Raw genomic sequence first — 17384 nt, 5'->3', positions numbered from 1 at the left:
TGCCCCACTGTAGAAACAGCCAAATCCTATTACTAGGGTCAAATCATAGATTCATAAAAATAGTAAATATCTTAGTTTCAGAATTTTAGCTATGATCTAACAGAAGATGAGAAGCAGTGCATTGAGACTAAAGGCCACAGATTCAGAAAAAAGGAAGATGCAGCTGCATTTTGACCATAGAGCATAGACTTGACCTTCCTGATCAATTCTTTCCCTTTCTGGAGATTTTTAAAATTATGGGCAAAACATGAAAATTATCCTCTTAACAAACTTTTAATTGTACAATACTGTACTGTTGACTATTGGCACAATGTTGTACAGCAGATCTCTAGAATTTAATCATCTTGCTTCACTGAAACTTTATACCTTTTGAATATTCATGTTCTCGAAGATCTTTGAGCTCAAGCACAAGTTTATAGTATCAAAAAGGTTAAGTATTAAAAACAAATAGCATTTTTAGCTTTCTGGAAATATTCCTTCTGAGTAATCACATTCAGTATTAGTTGTGAACATCATAGAAAATATATTTATTTTCATCTATGAATTATACAATGGCTAGTACTACCTTGGTTTTCTCTGTATCTCTTGCAATATTTGCTTGGGAACGTGACACTATTAGGTCCTCATTTAATTCTTTCCCTAATGGAAGGAGAAAAGAGAAATAAAATTTTCCTCTTCTGTGTCTTGAGGTCCACATCCCAAACCTAGCTCTATTTCCTATAATTATCCATTGAAACAGGAATACTGGTGAAGATTTCAAGTTACTATTAATAATTTTAAATAATCTGATTAAGAGAAATGGGTTTTGGGGGGCATGGTCATTTTAATTCAGCTTTCTCTTTCCTCTTTTATTTTTGTTTCTCTTCCAGTTTTATTGAGATTTAATTAACACACAGAACTGTATAAGTTTAAAGTATACAGCATAATGATTTAACTTACATGTGTTGACTGAAAAAAAATGCACAACGTGAAAGTTGTGAGTTAAATTTTATTTGTGGCAAAATGAGTACTACAGCCCGGGAGACAGCACTTCAGATAGCTCCAAAGAGGTAGTGGGGGGAGGGTCAGTATGTATGTGATATTGGTGAAAGGGGAGTACATGCAATCAAGCACATATTTTTTGCAGAAGTTTGCTGCTAGTCTTGGAAAGGTTACTGCTAGTCACGGGGAGCAGACGTCACCATGAAAGATTTTAGTGCTTTTCTAGATATGAGGAGATGCAAGAATTGGGCTCATAAAACAGTCTCCTGAAAATATCTACCTACCTGAAAACCTGTTCTGCCAGTAATTTAATCCTTGTAGAGGTGGATGGCAAGTGCCAATATCAAGTGTTAATTTGTAGGTGACACATAAATCATGAAATAATTACCAGAATAGTTGACATCTATCATCTCATATAGATACAAAATTAAAGAAACAGAAAAAATTTTTCCTGTGATAAGATTCACTCTCAAGAATTTTCATGTATAATATACAGCAGTATTAATTATATTTATCATGTTGTACATTACATCCTTAGTACTTATTTGTCTTATAACTGGAAATTTGAACCTTTTGACTGATTTCATCCACTTCCCCTCTCCCCTCTCTTTTCTCTTTGAACATTTTGTCTTTGATCTTTCTCCTCAATATTTAAAGAATGACAATAATAGTCTGGCTCTTTAATGAATAAGTGTTGAGTAAATTAATTGGTTTATTTTCATGATTAAGAAATAAAAGACTATATGTAAGCAGACCCTTTGGTCTAGTTCATCTTTGTAAATGCCTTAATTTTAAGCATGTGAACACAAAAATATACTAAGTCTTCACATTTCCATAGATAGATGATAGATAGATAGATAGATAGATAGATAGATAGATAACAGACATAGGAAGGAAGGAAAAGGATGAGGAAGGAAGGAAGGGCAGAAGATACTAATAACCATCATTCAATCGTCCTACCAATTCCATGGTTCCTTACTTAAATTTTAGTACCTAATTGTCCCCACGTTTCAGTCTTCTCAGTGTTTTCAAGCAATTCTTAAATTATTTCTCATTTTTCTCCCTATTTTGCTATTTTGACTACAGGACTATTATCTAACTCCAATTTTCTCCTGGTTATGTATCACAGCACTCACCTTTGCAGTCCTACCTTTTGAATAGAGCCATATCCTTTTCTAACATAACTAATCTAGAGAAATTTCCCTTTTTATAATAATTTTAAAATCTCACTGCCTACATATCTTATTATTAAGGAACACTTAAAATAATTACTTTAATGCAAGACGCTATATAAAAGAAAACCTCATGATAACTATATATCTGTAACTACATATTAAATTTACTTATATATGTACAGCGTTATATAGTCACCAAAGTGTACAAAGTGCAGATACATGATCATGTAGCATCTGATGGCTGCCCTTATGCTGAAAAGAGTGTTTTCAGAAATAATTTCCTGCCACATTCCTGACTGTATTTGCAGCCTGAGTTGATCCCCTTCCCTGCTGTTCTCTGATCTGCCCCTGGGTTACTAACAGCCCCAACAGACAGACTGGCTCGTGCTACCTGCTGCTCAGACACAGATTAACTCACTACCAGCCATATGGGCTAGCGACTTCAAAAATTCCTCTCCTTTTGCTTTGGGCTCTTGGGAAAGTTAATGGATAGTTTTCTGGTGGAGAGAAAAACAACCTGGTGGTGTGCAGGCTGGGCAGTAATCACCTGCACCCGACACAACTGGCACCTCCATCTGCCTTTCGCCGCTATTTGTGTGAAGGGAATGGATTACTGCCTTTGGTGCTACTCCTGTGTGTCAGCCACTGCCATTTGCCTCAATTAGAAAATCAAATGATTAAACACCTAATTCATATTTATATTATTTACAAAGATAACTCAATGCATCCATTGTTAAAGGGGGTCTCAAAATATTTCTAGAGTTAAAAAATATATAAATTATTTTGGCAAGTGTATTCAAACAAAGATGATGCTTATTTTTAAACATAGTAAATAAATGCTGTAACAAATAATGTATGGAAGTTGAAAGATCATAGTCTCTAAGTTTTCTGATTTGGGTTCATTGTGACTTAGTTCCCTTTCCATGCCTTATTTCCCTCTGAAATATCTAAATTTGTGAAAGTATGTTGTAAACTGTACCAAAGCATAATTATAAAATACCTTTGTTTAATCATAAAATATAGTTGTTAAGTATTGCCTTTCTGGAATTCAAAAGCAGAGGCTATCAAGGAAACTTTATCCTAAATATCAAAAGTATTAAATATTTTTTATTAGCAGGAAATCAATAATATGATCATAACGTTAACAAATCCAAGTGTTTAGCATTGCATCATTCCTCAGTTCATCTTGATCCCTGTTTCCCCCAAAATAGCCTTTTATTGGTTTTACAGATAGAATAATGAAAATCAAATAATTGGCCTTAGAATCAGTAACTAATAAAAAATGTTTTATTTTATGAAAAGTTTTTTTCTACTCCAGAGGAATAACTTTCTCAACCTTTTGGTAATGTAATAACTATAATATAAAGCAAGACATTTAATATTTAGTCATTTTTGTGGAGATAATTTAGAATGATATAAATAATTAAATTATTTCTAATGGTTATCTTTCCTTCATTAAATCTCTGATTTCTTAGACTTAGAATCCCCTGAAGGAATTTTTTTAAATGAATAAAAATTCTGTTCTATTAATAAAATAATCTAAGAGCTTAAATATTTTTGCAAGGAAATATGATATATAAAAAATTGTGCTTTCAATTATTTTTTTCTCAAGTTTTATTTTATTTTTTATTTGAATTTGCTGGTTATTAAGGCTTTGTGGAAGTAACATTAATATTAATTTGGTATTTATTTCCATAGGTAAAAATAATATCAAAACATTTTTATTTGTTATATATAATTTTTTCTATATTATGTGTTGTGTAATGTTTATTTGATTGTATACATATGTGTGTACACATGTGTATGTGTGTCTTTAACAATATACCTTTGACCAGGTTAATAGTACTTTAAAAAACTGGTATATACTCAAAATAAATCATGCATTCTTTCTAATGGGATTGTATTTTACTATTCTTCCTACTCTTTATTTTTAAATATTTTAAAAAGTTGGTTTATACATCTTAATTGACTTTGTATACCACTGTCTATCAGAATTTCACATTATTAATTACAATATAAATTTTTATTATTATATGATTGAATGGGAGAAAACAAAAATAAAGGAGAATTTTGTGTTCTCTTCCTATTAAAATATGACAAGTTATTACACTTGCTTGGTGCATTACAAATTAGAACAAGTGAATAAATTGGTGAGAGAATAAATGAACTGTAAATGCTTACGAAGGACAGAGCATAGCTAATATTTTGAACAGTAACCCCAGCTAAAATTTATTGGGTCCAGTACTTATTTTAAACTATACATAATATTTCCACTAAATTGCAAGAAGATTTGGGACAAAAGTTGAAATCATTGACTATATATTATTTTTAAGCAATCTTAATATTCAAAAACAGTCCACAACTTCTTGTTGGACAGGATTGAATGCATGCATTCTTCTCTGCTCCTTCCTAATAAATACAACTATAAACCCTAGAAATAATGTAAGAAGCTACCAAAGGAGAATGCTGAAAGGTGGTAAGAGGAAAGCCAAATAATTTGGTACCCCAGGACTGGTGGAGCAACTTAATGAGATGAAGGTTTATGACTGCCCCTGACACACACACATACGCTGGAAGTGGACCCAGAAGTTTCCCAAACCCCATCAAGCAACAGAAGGCAGCTCAAGTTGGCTCATTCATTTCCCTAATTGAACAGGGGTTCAAATAAAAATTATAAGTACATGATACTCAAGACAATGATATTTAAAAGTAAGAAAGGTAAAAAGAAGTAAGTGGAAGCAAAATTTCTACACTTCATCTGAAGTGGTAAAATGTTGATACCAGTAGATTATAAGTCACTTATGTATACTGTTATACCCAGAGCAACCAATACAAAAACTATATAAAGAAACACATTCAAATACACTATCACATATAAATGGAGAAAATCCAGCTAAAATTTGGTTGAGCTGGGATTGGAACCTAGGCAATCTAGCTTCAGAGCTGTGCTCTTGACTTCTGTGCTATATTTTCTCTCAGTAGTTAGACACCACATGTCTGTAGAAGTGAGTAAAATAGCTAATACTATTGTCCACAAATCAGACACAAAATTAAATCATTTTCATGCATTAGTTTACTTAATTTGAACAATACTCCCATAGGACAGTTATATTTATCCCCATTTTACAAGTAAAAAGTTGGAGCATTTAGAATTTACTTGCCCATTGATGCTGAAAACTCGATCTCTGTGCACTGGTGATGAATTGAATCACGAAGACAGAGTTTTGGGTGAAGTAGAAAAGAATAGCTTTATTGCTTTGCCAGGCAAAAGGGGACAAAACAGGCTTATCCCTTCAAAAACTGTGTGTCTCAACCAGAGGGAAATTGGCAATACATTTTATAGCAGTTGTTCAAGGGCAGGGCTGCTGATAAGGATCAGGGTGTGTACAGTGCCTGTATTCCTTTAATCTGTCCTCAGGCAATCTCCTGATAAAGCTTCTGTGGTAACTCAGGTGGTCTCCTAATCTTCTCTGAAGAATGCTTCATCAGGGAGTTAGCATCTTCCATTTGTTGGGGGTTTAGTTCTGCAGAAGAACTCAAAGACATTATGTGTATCCCTTGACGCGGAACCAGGACTCTGCCCCAAGGCTGCGCTATTGTTTCTTGGCTCCTCCTCCTTTGTCTCTGCATCCCCTCCTTTCCCTTAGTAGCAACTGTTTGAACCTGCCCTTTGGAACTCAGGGAAGGTCATGGAGGCTGGAGTCTATTTCCTACAAACAAGAAATGGGGGTTACAGACTTCCATGCCCAACAGGGTCCTGCTTGATTTCAGTATTGACACAACTATTAAATAGAAGAATCATGGATTTTAACTCAGTTTGATTCTAGTGTTCACATACTTACCTACTGTGCATGTTGCCTCCCGAACAGGGACCATTTTTGGTAAGAAAGCATATCTAAAACAAACATGGCTGTCACCTATCCTACTGTTTGGGTTTTGTAATGGTTAATTTTATGTGTCAACTTCACTGGTCTAAGGAAATACCCAGATAGCTTGTAAAACGTTATTTCTGGGTATGTCTGTGAAGGTGTCTTCCAAAGAGATTAGGATTTGAATCAGTAGACTGAGTAAAGAAGACCCCCCTCACCAATGTGGGTGGGCATCACCCATTGAGTGCCTGAATAAAACAAAAAGGCAGAAAAAGGACAAGTTCACCCTCTGTTTGAACCTAGACACCCATCTTCTGCCTTCAGACTCAGGCTTTTGTACTCAGATCCAGACACCAAGACCACCTCCCCCACCCCCTGACTCATTTTCAACCCTTCAGACTCAAACTAAATTACACCACTGGCTTTCCTGGTTCATCAGTTTGTAGATGGCAGATCATAGGGTTTCTCGGCATCTATAACCATGTGAATCAACTGCTGTAATAAAATACTTCTCTCACTCTCTCTCTCCACACACACACACGCATACACACACACACACACATATATATATACTATTATTTTTGTTTCTTTGGAGAACTCTAATACAAGCTTATAATTACCCAGAAGCTGGAATGAAACAGCAACATATTAATTCTAAGAAAAGCAAAGTGAGCTTATTAGGAATTCAGTTTTTGTTTCATGTCTAAAAATTATTATTAACCTACCACTTGAACTCGGTCAGTTATCTATTGGCTCTCAAGGTATTTTTACTTTGGCTTATTGACTAATTCTTTAGGTTAAAAAAATTTGCATTTTCTGATTTAAATGAGAAACCCAGATCATTTTCTCCTTGGAAATCTTTTGTCACTTTCCAGAAGATTTGAAAACAGCTTGCTAAAGAGCTGACTACCCTAACAGTTTACTCTGGAGCACATTGTTGTTAGCTCCTTAAAATATCTCACCTGTGCCCTTTATGCCTCTTTTGTGCATGGACCTTCACGAAATTAGATCACAAGGTCTTAGTGGTATCCCAAGATCGACTCCATTCTTGTGTGTCAAAAGGACAAGCCAGATAACAAAAAGAGTATTTGAGTTTTTGCTCTTAAAGTATTCAAAAAGATTCAATACTAGTGTGTGAACAAATTAACAAGAAAGTTAAATGTTTTTATTTGGTTAAAATACAGTTATCTATTTTAGTCCATCTTTGTTGTGACAAAAGAACTCAAGTAAATACAGCCTGAATTTGAGCTTCCTGCATTTACATAGGAAGCTATGGATGTAAGCAGGGAAGAAAGACCACATAAAATCCATAATACAAGACATTTATGACTTAAAGAACATGTTGTTAAGATGTTGAAATCCTATAACATTTTTAAGAGGAGAGAGCTGCTCAGATTAACGGTAATTAAAATACAGCAAAATTGTGAGGTATAAATCTCTCATCACCTTTTATAACCTTGTATTATAAAACATTTTCAATCACAGTCAACAGCCAAAAAAAAACACTTCAATGAAAGACTTTCACTGGTCAGCTCAGCTTGGGTTACTAGACAAGTCAGCTGGTAGTGTCCATGAGCAGGTGTGGTTTGCTATCTGGGTCTCCAGTTAGGCGAGGCCACTGCCTATGCTCTGAAGTCAGGACTGACTAGGCTCCAAACTCAAGTGAGGCTTCTGCATGAGCTTCCTGATCAGGTGGAGCTGCTGGCTATGCTCTGTGGTCAGATGGAGGCCCTCACTATGTTCTGCAATCACTTCTGGTCAGTCAAGATCACAGGCTGCGTTCCCTTGCAGGATGGTGCCACTGGTTGGCTGCTATTGGGCAGGGCTATGGGCTGGATTCCACAATTGCTCCTGGGCAGGGGTGGGGGGGTGTGGAGGTGGGCTGTCAGGTTATGCTCCATCACCAGATAGTGCTGCTGGATGGACTCAGTGTTCAGGTGAGACCCAAGGTAGAGCTTCATGTGGCTTCAGGCTGTTCTCTGCTATAAGGTGGAGCTGCAGGCTATGTCCTGTAGGTGGGTGGGGTCACAAGCTGGGCTTCTTAATTACAGTAGACCTCTGACTGTGCTCCACTATTGTGCAAGGTCACTGGCTGGGCTCTCTGGTAGAGAAGGGTCTCCAGTTGTATCCCCCAGCTGTATCACACAGAGACTATGCTCTGTGAGTGGAGTCACTGGCTGGGCTTCTTGTCTAGGAGAGGCCACAGGCTGTGCTCAGCAACCAGTCAAGGTCATAGGCTGGGTTTTGCTACAGTGCAATATCATCAGCTGGGCTATGAGGCTACCCAGTATCGCTGTCCAAGCCTCCTGGTTATGCAGGGCCAGAGGCTATATTTAACAGTTGGGCAGGGCTGCTGGCTTGGCTCTTGGTCCAAGTGGAGCTTTAGGATGGGCTCTGGGGCTACCTGGGTTCTCTGGCCAGGTTTCCTGGTTAGGTGGGACTGAAGGTTATTCTCAGCAATTGGACAGGACTGTGAATTGCTTCCCTGCCCAGGCGAACCATTAGAACAAGTTCCATGTCTGGGGGCTCAAATCAGGAAGAACTGCCAATTTTGCTCCCTGGCCAGATGTGCTCACTGGCTGGGCTCTGTAGATAGGAGCCACTGCTGCAAGCAGGAATGCAGTGAGCCAAGATCTGAGCCCTGATTGGGATTGACATATATACACTAATATGTATAAAATGGATAGCTAATAAGAACCTGTTTTTTAAAAATTAAATAAAATAAAATTCAAAAAATAATACAAAATAAAAATTTATATATATATATATATATATATATATATATGAGCCCTGATTTCTCTAAGACCCATCTCCCTTCTTCATCTCTATCTGATCCCCAGTTTTCAAACTCTGCAGATTCCCCCAGTAGTTCCCATGAGACCTGAGTGGGCTCCCCAAGAAGCATCCCACAATACTGGGGGAGCTGGAAGTACACACTGGGCTCTCTTTTTGCCTCTGGAGAAATTATAGGCTTAGGGGGGCCTTCTTGGTGCTGTGCCATGCCAGCTAGGGGAAAGAGTAATGCAGTCAGAGTATCACCGCTTCTCTTATGCTTCTAATGTAGTCCTTCTCAGTCTCTTTGGTCCAGGGGGAGGGCTTCGGCCTCATCTCCAAGTTCTGGAATTTTCACAGTGGTGTATTATCTATGAATAGTTGCTAGTTTGTCTTCTTGTGAGAGGGACTGAAGTCAGGAATGACCTATGTTGCTGTCTTGATGATGTTACTCATCTCCCTGGAATTTATATAATCATTTGTATGAAGCACTTCGGTTTCACAAGGCTCTTCTCTAAAGTGGGATTATGAAAAATAGGTGTCTGGGTGTTGCTTCCTTGCTATTGATTTCCAGAGGGTACTTGGTACTGATGAGTCTGTGAAGTAGGGAAGTATATTGTTTGGATGCCCTTAAAGATGCCCTTCTATCACTAAATGTGGCACTGAATTCAGGAACAAGAAAAATGTCTACAATTCTATCTTGAGTGAGATTGGCATCCCAAGAGGTAACATAGAGGTGAAAGGTGGATCAATGTTTAGCTACGTCTTTTCTTGATTCAAGCAAGCATTCTTGTATAATTGTATAAAAAGAATTTTACCCAGAACTAGATACTAAAAATAAGTTAAATTGAAAGTTATGCTTGAGTCATTGTAATATTTAAATTACAGCCATTTCTGAATGGACTGCAACCCACCACACAAGTTCCTTAATTTAACTGTATTAGAAAGTTCTTCAATTTTTATCTAAACTTCTCCATACAATTATCTATCTATGGAACAATAGTAGAGTTCACATTCTTTTCAAATGCATATGACACATTCATCAGGATAGACAACAACAAAAAAGACAATACATTTAAAAGGACTCAAATTATATAGGGTATGTTCTCTGATCAAATTTAATAAGATTAGAACCAACAACAGAAAAATATTTGACAAAAATTCCCCAACTTTAGAAATTAAAAAATATAATATTTGGGACTGAATGAAAATGAAAACAACTAAGCAAAAAGAATAAATGTAGAAAACCAATCATCTAAGCTTCCACTTTAAACTGTTAGATGAAGAACTAACTAAACTCAAATTAAATAAAAGAAATAAATAGTAAAGATAACAGCAGAAATTATTAAAACAGAATCTGGAAAAACAAAAAAGAAAAAGAATCAAATAAAAGCTGCATTTTTTTAAAAAAAAGGTATAAAAAATTGACATACTTCTAGGGAGACTGATAAGGAAAATAGAGAAGCTTAAAATGCTAGAAATGACAGATGGATATCACTAAAGCACCTCAAACATGAAAAGGATAGCAAGACAATATTATGAACATCTTTATGCCAATAGATTTGACAACTGCAATGGACTGAGTGTTTGTGTTCCTCAAAATTTATATGTTGAAATCCTCACCCCAAATGTGATGATATGAGGAGGTGGACCCTGTAATCAGGTCATAAGGGTGGAGCCCTCATGAAAGGGGTTATTGATTTTCTAAGAGGGACCACAGAGAGCTCTCTCACCCTCTTTTTCTACTGTGTGAGGATGTAACGAGAAGACTACACTCTGCAACCATGAAGAGGTCCTCACCAGAACTCAACCATGCTGGCACTCTGATCTCAGACTCCCAGCCTGTAGCTCTAGAAGAAATAAGTTTATGTTGTTTATAAGTCATCCTGTCTACGATGCTTTGTTATAGCATTCTTAAATGACTAAGACAACAACTTAAGTGAAATGGACAAATTACTTAAAGATATATAGATAGATAGTTATATATATAGATATACAGATATACAGATATAGAGATAACTTCAAAAGGGTTAGAAAACTTATATAGCTCAATTCAATTAAAGAAATTGGGTTCATAATAAAAACATAGTTCAGGTCCAAATGGCATTATTGGTGAATCCTATTAGCCTTGTAGGGTAGAAATAATACAAATTCTTTTAGAAATTGGAAGAGTGGAAACTTCCCATGTCATCTTATGATATTAAAAAAAACCAAGACATTACTAGAAAAGAAAACTATAAATTAATATCTTGGAATGAATAAATAGTATAAGTGAGGGTTGACCCAAAAATGCATGATTGGTTTAACATTCAAAAATAGAACAAAGTTATTTACCAGAATTGGTAATATTGACAGAATAAAGGGGGAAAACCATATACTTGTCTCAACATGTGCAAGTGTACTCTCACACATTTCTAGTGGGAACGTAAAATTATACAGCCACTTTGGGAAACAGCTTGGCAATTACTTATAAAGTTGGAAACACACATACCATATGATCCAGCAATTCCATACCTAGATATTTACCCAAGACAAATGAAAAAATGTGTCCCTTCAAAGACCTATATAAAAATGTGTACAGCAGCTTTATGAAATAGCCAAAAACTGGAAACAATCAAATGTCCAAAACCAAGTGAATGGCTAAATAAATTGTAATATATACATAAAGGAATAGTACACCACAGTAAAAATAAATGAGCTACTAATGAAACCAAGAAGGACCTTGTGGGGCTCCTGGGCACAAAAGCCTTTCTGTGTCCCCCATTTCTTGATTACAGGAAACAGGCTTCATTCAGCCTCCATGACCTTCCCTAAGTTCCAACAAGTGGGTTCAAACAGTTGCTAATTGTGAAGGGAGGGGATGCAGAGACAAGGGAGTAATAGTCAAGAAACAATAGTGTAGCCTTGGGGCAGGGTCCTGGTTCCCCCTCAAGGGATATGCATAACATTGTCTTTGAGCTGTTTTGCAGATACAGAAACCCCCAGCACACAGGAGAAGTTAACTGTATGTTGCCCACAAACATGTAGACCCCAGACGGGTTGGAACCAGAAGGTTGACAATGCTGACTACCACTTATCTCACCACCAACCAATAAGAAGAATGTCCACGAGATGATCACATCCTCTTCGAACCATTACTAGAAAATTCCTCACTACCTCCTCCAGGTCTGGACATACAGTTTTGAAGGCATTAGCCCCTGTGGCCCCCTTTGCCTGGTAAAACAATAAAGCTATTCTTTTCTACTTCATCCAAAACTCTGTCTCCGAGAATTAATTCAGTGTCGGGGTACAGAGGCCAGATTCGGCTTCACTAATACATGGAACCACGTGAATGAACCTCAAAGCATTATGCTGAGAAAAATAGCCAGACACAAAGAATGTATAGAGGGTAATTCTAGAAAAGGTGAAATTAAGCTATTGTTATCAAAAGCAGGTCAATGATTGTTATTGGTTTGTAGTGGGGTGGATTGACTTGCAAACAGCATGAAGAAACTGTTTAGGATGTTGGAGATATTACATACCTTGATTGTGATGGCATTTACAACAAAGATGTTTATAATTTCCAAAACCTATCAAACTACACTTAAAATAGTTCCAGTTTATTTTATGCAAAGTTTATTTTAACAAAGTTGATTTTAAAGAATAGCAACAACTAGAAATTTTTTGAGGACTCTTGGTGCCCAAAGCTTCACAGTCAAGGCTGTACATGGCTTCTCCCTTTCCACAGTGTAATAAAGCTCTTCTCATTCAGGTGCCAACCAGTCCACCCAGGGTGCTGAGCTCTTAATGAAACCAGAGGCTAAAAGGTGATCTCCAACCACACCACAACTGCTTACTCTGGAAAAAAGGCACCAATACCCCTCCAGAGGTAATCCTCTTAAGGATGTAAATTCGCAGGAAACATTTTTTGTGAAGTCCCTTCCCTGTTCAGACATTCCTGTAGTGTCTGCTTTTTTTCTCATTCTGAGGTTTTGTTTTGTTTTTAATCCTTCTCAGTATGATGATAGATTTATAGGCTGGTAGGGCGGGAAAGTAGGTAGATTAATGAATTAGTTCATTCAATACCTAACAAACTTTATCAAGCTCCAAACACTGTGTGGCCAAAGAGTAGTAAATGGACAAATGAGGCTCCTAAGAGATGAAAAAAAATGCAAATTGGAGGGAGACCTGGTGCCCTATCTTAATATCACTCTTATTCAATTCTCTTTAAAATCAATTTGCAAAGGATAGTGGCCAAGGAAAGGAAAGGATTCTTTGTAAAGTATCAGTGTTCAAGTGAGAATATTTGCACTAGGAAGTGGTAATCTGGGCCATGTCAGAATTAGTGTAGTAGAAAGACAAAGGCTTATGGTTTAAGACAAACGTGGTTTTGGGGGAAAGAAAAAATAATTTTCCATCTACTCTTCTAGGTTCTTGGCTGAGACACCCTCCTCTATAGCAGAAGACAGATTACCTGGAGAAAAATAAACAAAAGTTCAATGATATGTATACCATGTACACTTGAGAGATACCTAGGAAAACTGAGTAACTCCTTGAAATGGCCCAAGCCACCACCTTAAATATCATCTCCAGCTAAAGACAAAAGATGTTGGTGGGGGGAGGGAAGGCTAGGTTGGGGAGGTTACCAGGAAAACACAGTGAACAAGGGTAAGTTTTTTATGCAGATTTAAGCCAATGCCTTCTCCATTGATAAAAGTTTCTAAAGGTGACTAAAAGATATAGTCACTTTTCTGTTCCTGGTACAGAGAGGGAGACATCCTTACAAATAGAGCTTACCCTTATAAATAAAGTTGTCTGTTACAAAAGAGTAATTGCTTAATTTTCAGAGCTTCACCCATGTCTATTTTTTTTTTTTTTAATTAATCAGTCTAAAAGTATTCCTATGCCATAGAGGCATATGTTGAGGTGACAAATTCTACTTCCATTCAGTTTCAGGTCAAGCTCTGGTTTTTATTAGCTTAATGAGTACCATTTTTTTTTTTTTTTTTTTTTTTTGCCAACCTGCAATGTTTGTGGGATCTTAGTTCCCTGACCAGGGATTGAACCCGTGCCATCGGCAGTGAAAGTGCAGAGTCTTAACCACTGGACCACCAGGGAATTCCCTAATGAGTACCAATATTTCACCAGATTGGAAAACAAATGTAAGTTGCTTTATGTCTTACTTTGGAAAGCTTGAAAAAAATGGAAAGGATTTACAAATCAACATTATGGGATTAGTCAATGTAAGCTGCATACTTGCATAATATATGTTTTATAATGCATAATACTCATACAACAGTTTTTTCATATTTTGCATAACTATTTACTATGAAACTTAGAAATGATTGATCCATAAAGAGCCAGAAAAAGAGACTGTGGTCAGGAGACCTCACAACAAATGGGATTTGTTGAGTAATTGCTCAACTTTCAATATTTTCTGTGTGAAAGATACCTTTGTTAAACTTGACCAATTTAGTCTGTTTACTTGGCCAAGTTTCTTAACCTCCTTGAGTCCCTATTTCCTCACCTGTGAAAGGGCAAAGAACACCTATTTTAAAGTTCATTAAAGTGCTAAGAACCCTTACATGTGTTCATATCAATGTTTTTAACTGAAATAAATGGAGATAAAGTAATAAGAATTTATTTCCCTAGGAGAACATCCACTGGTAGCATATAATTCTCCATCTGAACAGCTCCCATAGGCATTCATGGGTCAGCCTCTGCCATAATATTTCTCTAAAACTTTGTCATTATTACCACTAAGGGAGTAGTAATCCCAGTGCCCCTGCTGTTGGGATTACTTTGTATCTCAGAAAGATAGTTTTTAGTTACCTCTTTCGCTTATTCTTTTAGATTTGTTGAACATAATGGCTATGAATTGAAAGAAAACCATTAGCTGGTCACCAAAAATCTACTAAATGTCCAACAAAATATGCCTTAATATGGATAATACCATCTAAAGGAGACTTACCCTGTAGAAGTAAGTCCACAAGTTAAAATTTTTGGTCATTTAGCTCGTGTCTTAGAGTTATCAAACTATATCTACTCCAGTAGCTTAAAGGGTTGTATCTTTAATGAAATTTAAGTGATAGTTTGATCCAGAGTAACCAGTGAGATTTACCTAGTTCCGAAGCTAATGACTGCATGATTAAACTTGATCAATCAATACCCATTGGAATATTGTATAATATAATATTGGTAGTTAGCAAATTTACACTGAAGTGCATTTCAAAAAGCATACATTTGCACAATCAGCCTTCGGGTCTGAAAAGTTTTTTTAACCTCTTGTTTAAAATGTCTTTTTTTTTTTTTTATAAGATGCTTCTGAAAATGTAGATCCAATCATTTAAATAAACCTGTATATATTTATGCAAAAGAATGAAAGAAAGAAAGAGAGAGAGAGGGAGGGAGGGAGGGAGGGAGGAAGGAAGAAAGAAAGAAATAGAAAGGACTCCCAGTCTCTCTCAGTTCATAGCAAAAGGTAGAGCTTATTACCATCTTCTTAAATGTGGGCTGGCTTTGTGATTGATTTTGACCAACAGAATGTGGCAAAAGCAATCATTTGAATGTTCTGATATCAGGCCTTAAAATAATTTGGAGCTTCCACTTCCTGCCTCTTATAATCCAGGTGCCAGACTCTGAGAATCCAAAGCAATACAGAGACACTATATGGAAAAAAACCAAGGTGCTCTTGTCACAAAGCCAGACTGGCCTCCTAGCCTACAACGAACACCAACTGCCAGCCATGGGTGAACCACTTTGGCCATTCTAGCCTAATTTAGCCTTCTGGTGACTGCAACCCCAGGTATTACCATGTCGAGCAGAAGAACCATCAGATGAGGCCAGCAAACATATAGAATGGTTAGGAATAATTAAATGTTATTTTTAGGCCACTAAGATATCATTTATTACGCAGCAATAAATATTCTATATAAAAATTGATACCTAGAAGTGAAGTACGATCATAACCATAATGTAAAACATGTGGCATTAGATTTGGAACTGCGTGGTAATGAGGACACTGTTAGGAGAGGCTAAAAAGTGTAAAGAAATTGTTTTTTGAGGCAAACGAAAAGGTGATTAATATTATGCAGTGTTGTAATGTTTCGCAACATTCTCAACTATGAAAACATGGAAGATGGTAAATGTAAGGCCAACTGGCCCGAGGCAGGGGAACACAATCAGATTCACAGGTTGCATCAGACCGAAATTCTCCGGACCACCCAGTTCCAGAAACTGCCCTGGAGACATTCCGGACCACCCAGTTCCAGGAACTGACCTGGGGACTTTGAACCCAGCCCAGCCTTCCCGCCTTTCGAGGGGCGGGACTAACGGTCCCCCAGGATACCCGAAAAGACCACCAAATAAGGAATACCCTGCGCCCTCCCAGATTCACCACACCCGTTTCCCTTCTTCCCCTATAAAATCTTGCCCAACCCTCGCCCGGGTGCGACTTCTCTGGCCCCTTTCTCTCGGACCAGTGAACCTCGCCTGGGAGCGCTCCCTAATAAAGCTCACTTGAAGCTTTCCTCTGTTTCGCGGTGCCATTTGTTAAGATCCGACCTTACAGTAAATGTACCTAATGAGCTTGGGGATCTGGCTGAAGAGAGATCCAGGCAGAATGTTGAAAGTAGAAACTGACATTTTTTTTTTTTTAATCTGCCAATAGAAAGAAAGAGATGAGCTAAATTTGGAAATATTCACTTTTCAAAAAGAATTTAGAAGAAATTAAAAAATTGCTGGGTTGAAAAGTAAAAACACATGAAAGATACCCAAGATAAATTAAAACCCAGGGGCAACATCAAATCCAGGGTCTACTAGTAAAGCATAGCCTAATAGTTGAGGGCAAAACCAAAACCACAGAAAGTAAAGCTAAGAGCTATGGAAAGCTATTCCCTGAATCTTGAATTTTAATCAAGGCAGTTACAATGTGTGCCCAGCTAGATTTCCAATCTGCTATGTCTCAGTGACTTCTTTGTGTCTCCGCTTTTCCCCCCTTTTTAAACATGAATGCATGCATCATGATATAGTGATCATTGGGGCAGTTTTGCCTATTTATTTCACAATTGTTCAACTCAAGAAGAACTCTGTTTCAGGAACTGCACCCAAGAAGTAGATTCTCTGCCTTGACGTGACTTAGACTTTGAACTGATGCTGTAGAAGGATAAGAGCTTGGAGAGGTCTTGGAGAGGTCTTGAAGAGACATAGTTTATTTTTCATGTGAGATAAATGTAAATAACTTGTGTCCAGAGGGCATACTATGATGGTTTAAACATGTGTCCACAAATTATTTGATATTGCTCCTTTCAAAGGGTAAAGTTAGTCACCCTCCCCTTCAGCGTGAGCTGTATTTAGTGACTCATGTTTTACTAAAGCATGTGGCAGAAGTGCTGGTGCAGGAGTGAGATCATAATAGACATTGAGAAGTCAACTTCCCTCATGGATCACTCGCTGGGGCAAGTCAGCTACTGTATTATGAAAACACTCGAACTGCCTTATGAAGCAGCCCTTGTGGTAAAGAACTGAAACCTCTGGGCAAGAGCTAACAAGAAACTGAGAACTACTTCCCACAGCCTCATTAGTGAGCACTGAAACGGGTCTTGTAGCC

Source organism: Delphinus delphis, chromosome 4, assembly GCF_949987515.2.
Source record: "Delphinus delphis chromosome 4, mDelDel1.2, whole genome shotgun sequence".
NCBI lineage: Eukaryota > Metazoa > Chordata > Mammalia > Artiodactyla > Delphinidae > Delphinus > Delphinus delphis.
Note: the sequence above shows the minus strand (reverse complement) of the source record.